Here is an 11,533-nt window from a genome sequence, read left to right on the forward strand (position 1 = left end):
ACAGATACAGGCATCTGGTGGACAGACTTGCTGAAATGTTAAACAAGCCTGAGCAATGGGTAAACACTGGAGACTATACAAGACAGCTGTCCTGTGCAGTCTTCAGTGTTCACCACCTGCTCAGGCATGTTTATCATAGATTGTCCAGTAGGTTGCCTGTACGCCAGTTCATCGGTTTGTTCTACTCAACTCTGTTTGCACATCAGTGCCTACCTGCAGCACAGCCAAGCAACATAACATAACACGACTCCAAAAGTTCTTTATTTTATGCTGCACAATACGAAAACACTTTCACTCTTTATATTGTACTTAAAGGTACTGTAAAGCAGTAGACAAGCATGATATGCCGGGGATGTGACTATAGACTTTGTTGCTTCTAAAAATTCCATATGCGGAACCATACGACCGACAACGCGCTATAAATATTTTTAATTTGCCATGAAAGTTGCGTCGTAGTGTAGCGGTGCGACGCCTGGTGTGAAACAAACCCCTGTACAGCGGGCAACACTGAAAATTGGTATTACACACTATGACATCGGAACTTCGTTATTTTAGTAATCATATTATTAGTTTTCCCGTTTACCTATGCATTCTGAAACCCCTGTTGACAGTTTAACCTGTTAACCCCTGTTTTTGCGAAGTAACCCAGTGCTGGCCGCTGTTCGATGGGGGCTCTCCCTACTTCTCTGCTGCGCCTGCGCGCTCCTTTTGTTCGTGGCCTCTTTCGAACGAACAAACTCTCTCTGTGAACCTCTGTGAACAAACAAGTCCCGACGCTGTCTGGCTTCTTGAACGTCTGACACATTTTTTTTCAACGCCTCAGCATTTCATTTCAGTTCGCTTATCCGTTTATCCTCAGATGTGGATCGTTGTGTGGATTGCAGGGGCGGATTTTATGGTGGATTGTGGTGGATTGTTATGTCGGGCCCAGTGTTATACGCATGCAATGTGGTTGCCGCCGTATGTGTCAGAAGTACGGATTCATTTCGAATACCTGGTACAGTGTTGCCCGTATTATTTAATTGTAATTTTCTAATTAACTGCACCGTCTATTGGAATGAAACTTGCACAGTTTTTGTCCTGGTGGCTTGGACTATCGAATAGCCACACTAAATGACATTTGATCGGCGCTGCTTTACAGTACCTTTAAAAATGTTTCACTTTGACTTGACTTAGTCACACACCGTTGCCTGGTTCTCTTGATTTAATGTTGAGACACATCTTCAGCTGCCGATTGTTTTGATGCAGATTATTTGGCGTCTCTTGATACTGCACTTAAAAATGTTTCAGTCTTGGCTTGACTTAGTCGCACTGTCACACACATTTATCTGGATGATATTGGAACACATCTTCGGCACCTCTTGATATTGCACTTAAAAATGTTTATCTCTTAACTTAGTCGCACACAGTTCCCTAGTTCTCGATTTAATGGCGAGATGCATCTTCGGTTCTTGATTCCTTTGATGCAAGTTCTTTGCCGTGGCGTAGCCGCCTTGTTTGTCGCAGTGTCCACTTCAAACATAATAGTGACACAAAGTTTTCTGTTTCGCTTAATGGCATATTGGGTCAGATGCAAGATGAGACTACACATAAAGCTCGTCGCAGTCATTGCACAGCTCGTGCTCGTTGCCCGCAACGTCGCGCTCCTCAGCGCCCAGGAAACATACGCTTTTAGTATGTCACACCAACCTGCCCAAGTTTTAACCTGATTTCATACGAAACATACACACAGGCTACTTCAAAATCTTCCTCTTGTGCGACGGCCATAATCCACACAAAGGACACGTTGAGTACTGGCTACGTTTCACGGAACAGCACTGCATATGTGAGGCCGAGCCAAGGGGTTCACCATACTGAAATGCCAACAGCTATAATACCCTCGGTTAGAACTAATCAGATCCGCATGCTCACCTATCCAAGTCACAACTGACTTTACAGAACTTTGCTTTGCAACTTTGCTTACTGAAAAAACTTAAGCACTGGCAAAGTGGCGTTCATTATGACAGCCGCATAACTGGAAGGAAAGGACTCGACTTGCCATAAAATTCGGCGGTGCAGTGAGAGTGGCGCAAGTGACCTTTCTCCGCATCTGTAAAACATGGCAACTTTCAGATCATTTCTCATAACACTCCTGTGTATATGCTAGTTAATCGGGCATAAATGATGTCTGGAGTCAATGATAGAAAAAGTGCAAGCGACTGTACTACGACACCTGTACCCGAATGTATTGTTATCACCGAAAAGAAGAAATTCACACCAGTGGCAATGCTGCTTTACGTGAAGATAATTTGGTCTTACCAACAGTCGGCAGCCCAGTTCACCTCGAAGCTGTAACACAGGACAGAAACGACGAGTGATAAGAACTTACTGCTTTTTCACTCGTCGTCCTTGTCTTGCGTTTCTGCTTTGAGATGAGCCGTCAGCAGCAACTACCCACATTGTTACTTTAGTATCTGCAATCCTGTTTCGTGCAAAAAGTACAGTTTATATTTATATCAGCCTGATAGCCAGTAAGAAGTGTTGCTGCTCCTACCTCATTCTGAAGGACACCTCGTGACAGATGAGACTGGATCCATTCTTGCCTCATCCGAGGACAAAATTACATAAACGTAGTGCATATTGAAGCGATAAACTGGGAATTCAGTTTCAGTGAGAAAACCTGTAGAAAAACTTTTCGCAAAAGTACACGTAAATGTTTTCCTGCAACAATCATATGCCACATACCTCTTTTCAGTAGCTGGCCCTTGTTCTGCATGATTCGTAAGCATCCTGCAAGTCTCCTCCATTTGTATGACAAACTGCAAGCTACAAGACAATTCATAACAAAGCCAATTCAAGCACTAGCAGGCTACACAAAGTTCAGATAAATAATAGTAACCCCATGGGAGAGAAGCCTGAGCAGGAGGGCGTGGAGATTACCCAACAGGTAGCCTGCACTTACGATATTTTAGACAACAGTAATAACGTGGAGTAGAACCGAGATAAATATGTACATAAATATCGAATCACTACTACTTACCAGCGTAATTGCAGTCCTGCGCATCGCTTGTAGTTTCTTCCGACTGAGCTGGTGCAGAAGTTGTAACACAAGCAGTTGTACATAATGCAGTGCCTGACGACTGAGATTCTAAATATTCACGTTTTTGCCCGTTTTGAAGAGTTGAAAGACGAAAACTGCGAACCGACGAGCCCGACGACCAACAGCAACGACATTTCAAAACACGTACTGATGCAGATAGCGCTCGGTCTTGCTCCTCGTGTCGACGACGAGGCCATTAAAGTTTCGGTTTCAAACTCAAGTGAAAATTGTGCAAAGTTCGATTCCGGTACTCTGCGCGAATGTTTCTGGTATATGGACCCAACAAACAGTTGGAAACCACTTGGCAATCAAGTGGAAGCACTTTACTCTGATCCAGAGACGGTTTACTCCACTTCAAACCACTTCGGAATCCAGTTCAGATTTTCACCTGGGGGAGATCACCCACCGTAACCACCATTGTGATCTTTAAGGTTGCTTCATATAATTTTACTGTGCGTCTTTCAATACGTTTTCACCGTCTTTGTGCGACCTGACAGGGCTGTAGCGCCATGTACAACATCGAACACATATATGTGGCGTCACCAGAACTCTCTGAATTCAAAGCAGTAGTAGTAAGCACTGATTTTAGTAAGCGGGGTTTGTGCTGGCTCACCGTTTCATGCTTGCACTATCTTCGCAGCTGTTGGCAGGCGGGTAGTTTCACAGTCAAAATACTTCCCTCAACTCAGCGCAAGGCATTTCAACATTATTAATTGATCCATAACTTAAAAACCCGAGACTAAGGGACAAAAAAACGACAAACACAGACAAGGTCTCAATTTTGTCCCCTAGTCTCGGGTTTTTAAGTTATGGATCTATACTACCAGCTCGCTTGCTACCTCTCTATCCTCCAATTATTAATTGATTTCACGGATTGTGGAACTACAGCCCGTATACTAAGTAATCACGCCCGAGCTGTAGGAAGACAAGCTTCGTGAGATTGATTACCAAAGTTTTAGCGTGATTCCATTTTCAACAAGCCCAAGTACTATACAGGGGGCCAGTTTCACGTCAATTCAGGCAGGGAGGTCCCATCGACCTCTTGGATTTTTATTTTTTTATATTTAGAAGCTCATCGTACGTGATGACCAACAGTGGTAAAATGAATAATCTACACAAAATATTTTTCACGCAAAAAAATCCAGAAAATCCGGCCCTGAATTCGAGTGTTTCAGTTTTGCCGTGTTTGCACGCGTATATCTCCCGAGTCTTAAAATATACTGCAGTCAATCCTTTTTATGCTGTAGTATGCCTACAAGCCAGCAGTCCGAGCGCAAATTTTGGCGCGCAGAAGCAACGCTCTGTGATATAAAAAATGGCGAACATGCTCTCTCGGTCTCGGTTTTGGTCCAATTTTGACGCGTGATTTCTCTGACTGTAGATATTCTTCACTACCCTATTTAGTATCACTTCACTCAGCTTTTAATGCTCTTTCATCTGGTATATATATCGTGCGTGTACCCCCTACAGGTATATGCTGAGACAGGCAAATGTCAAGGTATATTTCGAAAAAACAAGGATTTTGAGCGTCCGTTTCTCGAAAAGGCCCCTTTTCAGAATTTTTTAACGTAAGATGGAAGGCCTAACATCGGGCCATGTCCTGGCAAAATATAAATGAAATAACCTTTACATTTTGCCAGGACATGGCCCGATGTTAGACCTTCCATCTTACGTTAAAAAATTCTGCTTCAAAAGGCGTACACTGGCAATTGGCGCGTTAAAACGCGGCCCTAGTCTGCGTGCGTACGTGTCGGAGCCCGGCTGCCTGTACCGCCGGATGGCGGGCCTCGTGTCGATGCTCCCTTTGTTTGAGCAAGGTTGTCTGGCCTTAGCCTTACCTGAGCTATTCGTAGGCAAACTTTTGACGTCCTGCTGAAGAAATAATTCACTTCTGGGAGTTAATGATTTCCAACAAAGCATCATAATGAAATCCTACGTTGCCGTAAAGCCGTATTTCAAAGGCTACGTCAAACTTAATGGTCAGCGAAGGTAAAACCTCACTCTTGCAAGCTCCGTACACGGTGATACCAATACTGCACAAATAAATATCGAGTTAGGAATTGCTTTTTTCCAGGGTTCCCGCAAGTTCCTGCGAAGCTTGCTTTACTTCATTTTACGATATTTTAAAGTTATGCAGAGGGCTTTTAGCACGAAATGCGTGTGCTGTGCTAAACTTGCAGCAGTACATTTCTTCTCAGGGCTAGGGAAGTGGGCGGGTTCTCGCATTTGTCATAGTTACATTAGATACGTTCAGAGCAGAGCCATACGGGAGACGCACCTAATCCACTTCGATTTCGCTCAAAACTGGACAGTAGCCATGCCTAGCGAACTACAAGCGTGCCACTGTGGAAAACAGATTTCCATATTTACATGTGTGGTAACAGCTGGCACGGAAACGCACAGTTTTGGTGTGGTGAGCGAAGACTTCTGTTACGATTCAGCACAGTCACTGTTAGCTTCCATAGCTATTGAAGAATGCCTTGACGAGAATGTTCCTCTTGCAACTAATGATTTACGTGTCAGATGGAGCGGCGAGCCATTTTCAAAATCGGCATAGGCTCTATCAGCTCTCCAAATCTACTTTTGCGAGCGCGACATGGCTGTTCAGGAACAGGCCACGACAAAAGTGCGTGTGACAGGATCGGTGCACAAGATCGGTGTGACAGGAATCAAGCACCATGCCATGACACCTAACTTGCGTTCAATCGAGCGAGACGTCATCTTAGTGTCACAAGATGTGATAACGTGCTTGCCAAAACACCTAACGCGCGTCCATTTACTCCATGTACGGGCTGAGGACGTGGCTTCTTTTACAATGCAAAAGAAAAAAACAATGGGTAAACCTATACCTCATCAAAGTGGCATACAGGGTTCGCATGCGTGGCAAAGCAAGACACCGGAAAGTCTAGGCCGAGAAACATTTATAGCTAGTACTGTGGACAGTGAGTGCAGAAGACTGACGTTTTCCATAGAAAATTAGTGAAATCATTTGTCACTGTCATTGCAAAATACTGCCTTTTCGCAGTCTTGTAATTATATCGACATAAACTACCACTTTTGATTACACAAAGTTGTCCCTTTCTTGCACGACATCGACAGGAGGCCCGCCATCCCACGGTACCGGCAGCCGAGCTCCGACAAGTACGCACGCAGACTAGGGCCGCGTTTTAACGGGCTAATCGCCAGTGTATGTCTTTTGAAGCAGGATGTTTTTACGTAAGATGAAAGGTCTAAGATCGGGCCGTGTCCTGGCAAAATATAAATGAAATAAAAAGGGGCCTTTTCGAGAAACGGACGCTCAAAATCCTTGTTTTTTCGAAATATACCTTGACATTTGCCTGTCTCAGCAGATACCTGTAGGGGGTACACGCACAATATATATACCAGATGAAAGAGCATTAAAAGCTGAGTGAAGTGATACTAAATAGGGCAGTGAAGAATATCTACAGTCAGAGAAATCACGCGTCGAAATTGCAACAAAACCGCACGAGAGAGCATGTTCGCCATTTTTTATATCATGGAGCGTTGCTTCTGCGCGCCAAAATTTGCGCTTGGACTGCCGGCCTGTAGGCCTACTAAAGTATTAAAAAATTTCACTGCAGCATCTTTTAAGACTCGGGAGATATACGCGTGCAAACAGGGCAAAACTGAAACACTCGAATTCAGGGCCGGATTTTCTGGAGTTTTTTGCGCGAAAACTATTCCGTAGAAATTCTTCATTTTACCGCTGTTGGTCATCATGTACGATGAGCTTCTAATTATAAGAAAATAATAAAAATCCAAGAGGTCGATGGGACCTCCCTGCCTGAACTGACGTGAAACCGGCCAGGGTGCTTATTTTGATGCTTTGCAGAATTTTTATAAAAAAAAGCTATGAGGACAGCACAGATGTCATTTTTGCAGTCAAATTATAGGACCAGGCAGACATCCTCTCGAAGAATGTATAAAACTACAAGTTGACTAATTACAAAAAATTCATTAATTAACTCTTTAATTAGGGGATTCTGTGCAAAAGCGCGATAGCAGAATGAGAGACTATGCTTGTTAAAAGCCATTCCGCGTCTAGCAATTCCTGAAACACGCACGTGCGTTATAATATCCATCCCTGAAGTTTGACACGAAACCGCAGTGACTGCCCAAGCAGCACACAATATTGGACCCATATTGGCTGGTCATTGGCGATACGGGTCCAATATGGGACCCGTTTCGCCAAGATTTTCCCCATATTGGCTGAAAATGGGCAATATGGGCCCCATATTGCCCAGTTTCAGCCAATATGGGGAAAATCCTGGCAATATGGGCCCCATATTGCCCACTTTGAGCCAATATTGGGAAAATCTTGGGAATATGGGCCCCATATTGCACGCGTACACCCCATATTGACTGAACAGGGTACGTAGCCGTGTTGCACAAATGCCCAAGCAGCACGGCAAGATTGAACGTTGAAGCGTGTGAAATACCCTATTCACTACATCGTTACATTCAACAACTTCCCGCAGATGATACACATTGTTCGAAACAGTCAACGTACTTGGCATTCCCAACGTAAAGTTCGCTAGAGTTCGACACCTCAACATTCCACGTCTTGAAAGTCGCCGCCATCTTCCTTCGCGATGCCAATGCCAATCGCTCGAGCCGACTGTGAGCAAGCGAGTTGTTTGAGCGTAATCACGCGTCCTACAACTAATGCGCATGCGCGACAGCCCGAACGGACGTTTCATAGGGCTAAAATGTCGCTGGGTGCTGTAATGGTAACGAAATTGCGGCAGGTCAAGTAAAAAACACAATGTTTGATAAGAAGGGATGGCTATTCTGTAAAGTCAGGTGATTTCAAGTTGCTGCAAGCAGTGTAAATTGCTCTGGCGTGTGTCCGTCACCGCCACAAAAGTGTTTCGCTGCTTTGTATTCTCGGAGCGGGTGTGGAAATTGTTAGTCCACAGAATATTGCGATCCCAATGAAGGTTTCTGAGGAATCTTAGGTATTGGCAGTTCTGTGGGACTGCTTGTGATCTTCAGCGCGGGCGTAGCACCTGTACTTCGTTTTTTTTGTGTGTGTTTGGGCAATGCCGTGTTTCTTTCCTTTTTTTTTCGTTCTTTTTTTTGCAGTGAAGTGAACGTGGATCAATTAGATCCGCAGAAATAAAAAAGCAAAAATCATACAAAAGTAGTGAATATTATACAGCATAATGCTTTATTATTGCACGGGCTCCCCGTAGGTGTTATCACAGAAATATTGGCAATATCGGCGCAAAATGGGCTTGCCAATATGGGCAGCCCATATTGGTCCAATATGGAGCCTGGTTGCACTCCCCATATTGGTCCAATATTGGCAGCCCATATTGGGCCAATATTGGCAATCTTGGCAGCCCATATGGGTCCAATATTGGACCAATATTGGCGTGCTGCTTGGGTGGGAACGCAGGGAGCACAGCGCTCATTTCATGTCAGGGGCCACGTGATTTGGAGCAACGGAGATGATTGGAGTTGGCCGATATGCTGGCTAGGTAAACCGCTTTCCGGTCCTGAGAAGCCTTCGTCGGCGTAGATGATGCGCTCTGAGGCGCGGTTCTTCGTTTTTACTCATTTGCATACCAAAATCCAGCGATGAATATTTCACGGCACGCGCTCTTTTCTGGAGTTTTAAAAGATAGAATGGCTTTGAACGAGGATTGACTCCTATTCTGCTATCTCGCTTTTGTCATTCCCTAATTAAAGAGTTAATTAATGAATTTTATGTATTTACTCATCTTGGACTGACATACACTCTTCCAGATTATGTCCGCATGGCCGTATAACTCAATCGCAAAAACGGCATCTGTGCTGCTCTCATAGCCTTTCAGAAAATGCTGTAAAGGATAAAAATGAAGGCCCTGTATTTTTGTTAGATCAACAAGCAGATCATTGCAAACTTCGGACACATAAACAATGGACAAAAAGCCGGTGATGTTACCACGTAAATAGGGACATCTGGTCACTTGACCTATATAGGCGCACTTTATCAGAGTACGAGATTTTTGTGTAGTGAAGCATGAAATATGTGTGTTTCTACATTCCAAAAGTAACTCCCTCTCATTCAATTCAGGTAAGCTTGGGCCATGCATTGCAATGTTGCTTTCGTGAACAGGTGATATGAACAATGATGTCAGGAACAGATTTCGTGAAATATTGGTTGTTTGATGTGTTACCTGCCATGTGCGCTTCAATAATGATTTCATACTTTTTTGTTCGATGCTCAAAATCACCATGGACCTGCCTTTCCAACATACTGTTCAAAACTGTGTTATGTACTATGAAGCTGCAATAGTTTCAGCACAAAAATATGCATGCATTTCAATTTAAGTTTGACATCCAGGTAGGACGTTGTCAGGTAGTCCCAGTGACATACTGCTCGGACATCCCACTGGATAAAATTAGGACATTTTTAAAGATATCTTAAAGACATTTTTAGGACATCCACGAGGGACCAGGACCACAGGATCATGCGAGGATGTCCTTAGGACGTCGGTGGTTTGCTGGGAAGTTACAAAACGGCAGCATCTCAACCAACTTATACCGGAAGCCTACAGATGCTCAGCAGTACTTAACGTTCCGCAGTTGCCATCCAAGGCATACTAAGTTAGCCATACCTTATAGTCAGGCATTGCGCTACCGCATAATATGCACAAACGATGCCGAACTAGACAACCATCTTCAACGACTAGAACATTCATTGATCGTGATTGACACAAACCTTCATTGATCGTGAATACCCGGACAAACTTGTTGAAGACGCTATAGCCAGAGCAAGATCCACATATCGCCAACAATTGCTCCAAAGATCTCCTCGAGCCAATGGAAATTCTGCAGTAAATCTCACTGTCACATTCAAATGCAGAGTTCCTCACATTAGCCGGACACTCAACCGCCACTACACAATTCTTTCACAATCTGATCGGATGAAGGAAATATTCTCACAGCCACCGCGCGTAAGTTATCGCCGGGCGCGGAACATCCAAGACAGACTAGTAAATGCCAAAATTAACAAACTTCCAGAAAATAACATTGGTTGCCATCCTTGTAATGCAAGTAGATGCCAAATTTGTAAGTCAATGCAAGCCGCTAACTCTGCAGAAAGTACCAATTCTAATTATCGGGTCAACATTAATGGCGACTTTAACTGTAATTCTTCCAATGTCGTCTATCTTCTTCAATGCAATGAATGCAACGCCCAATATATCGGACAGACAGCTACGTCATTTAGAACGCGATTCAGTAACCACAAATCTGACGTCGCGAAGAAACCTAATCTGTCAGTGTCGCGCCATTTCAGTAAACCAGGACACTCAATCACCAATATATCTATTTTCATCCTGCAGTCAGGCTTTCCTTCCCAGCGGCTCAGGGAACAGCGCGAATCTTATCTCATTCATAAATTCCAGTGTCAGATAAACGAAGATCCAGGAATCCTTTCTACTATTCGCAATCTGCATTCCTAATCCAGCAGAATACATACGCTCTTTGTCTCTTTTTCAGGCTCACGGGTATGTCCTCAAGGTACTGCTGCACAGACTCTGTCATTCCCCTTTCACTTAGTCACCAACCTGTGTTAGTCATGACAAAAGCGCATACGCTGCTCTCTTTCCCTTGTACATAACCCTCTTCCATATATAAAGCTTGCTCTTGTCACCAAACCCCAGTCCCGTCGAAGGCAGCGCTAACTGCCGAAACGTCGACCCCTATCCCTATATGTGTTAATAAACTCCCCTTTGTGTTTTCCTGTAAGCTCTTTGTCGTCTTCTGATTTTTCCTGCTTATATATATATATATATATATATAATGAGGGGGAAAAGCCATTAAAAAAAACAAGTAAGTGACACTAGACGTGTTTGAAATTCAAAATTACAGATTAAGATGGGTTCTATGGCTGCACGCAGAGAAACAGATACTCATGGAACGATGCGACAGCACCAGAGGACACGTAAGGACACGACAGCACCGAACGATGCGCAGCTACAGTGGCGCGCAGACTTGCCTCGAACAGCGGAGCGCGTGTCATCGGGCGCTGATAGACAGCAGGAAACGAGATTGGGATGATCCACTATCCCGCTGAAGGGAAGGTCGGTACGGACAACGGATGCGTCAGATAAACGGTGCGGTGCGGCCAACGCATCCGTTGTGTGTACCGACCTTCCCTTCAGCGGGATAGTGGATCATCCCAATCTCGTTTCCAGCTGTCTATCAGCGCCCGATGATACGCGCTCCGCTGTTTGAGGCAAGTCTGCGCGCCACTGTACACAGGGCTGACGAGCGGCAAACACGGCGAAACACGTGTCCTCCAGTGCTGTCGCATCGTTCCATGAGTATATATATATATATGTACAGGGTGGGTGCAGATAAAGTAGCCCCACATTTTCGCCAACTTCCGGCGGCGGAGCACGGTTCATTTATGTGGTACAAATCGAGGAAAAAAATCGT

At 44.4% G+C, this 11,533-nt stretch overlaps 1 long non-coding RNA gene across 1 annotated transcript; it reads right to left on the reverse strand.

Moving 5' to 3' along the window:
* Positions 1-1,919: 1,919 nt before the first annotated feature.
* Positions 1,920-3,229, reverse strand: LOC135376095 (uncharacterized). The gene is made up of 3 exons (XR_010417538.1): positions 3,020-3,229; positions 2,534-2,805; positions 1,920-2,089 (listed from the first exon to the last, which is right to left on the reverse strand). It is a non-coding gene; the product is annotated as an uncharacterized LOC135376095 (long non-coding RNA).
* Between the last annotated feature and the right edge of the window lie 8,304 nt (positions 3,230-11,533).

Source organism: Ornithodoros turicata, unplaced genomic scaffold, assembly GCF_037126465.1.
Source record: "Ornithodoros turicata isolate Travis unplaced genomic scaffold, ASM3712646v1 ctg00001032.1, whole genome shotgun sequence".
NCBI classification, from domain to species: domain Eukaryota; kingdom Metazoa; phylum Arthropoda; class Arachnida; order Ixodida; family Argasidae; genus Ornithodoros; species Ornithodoros turicata.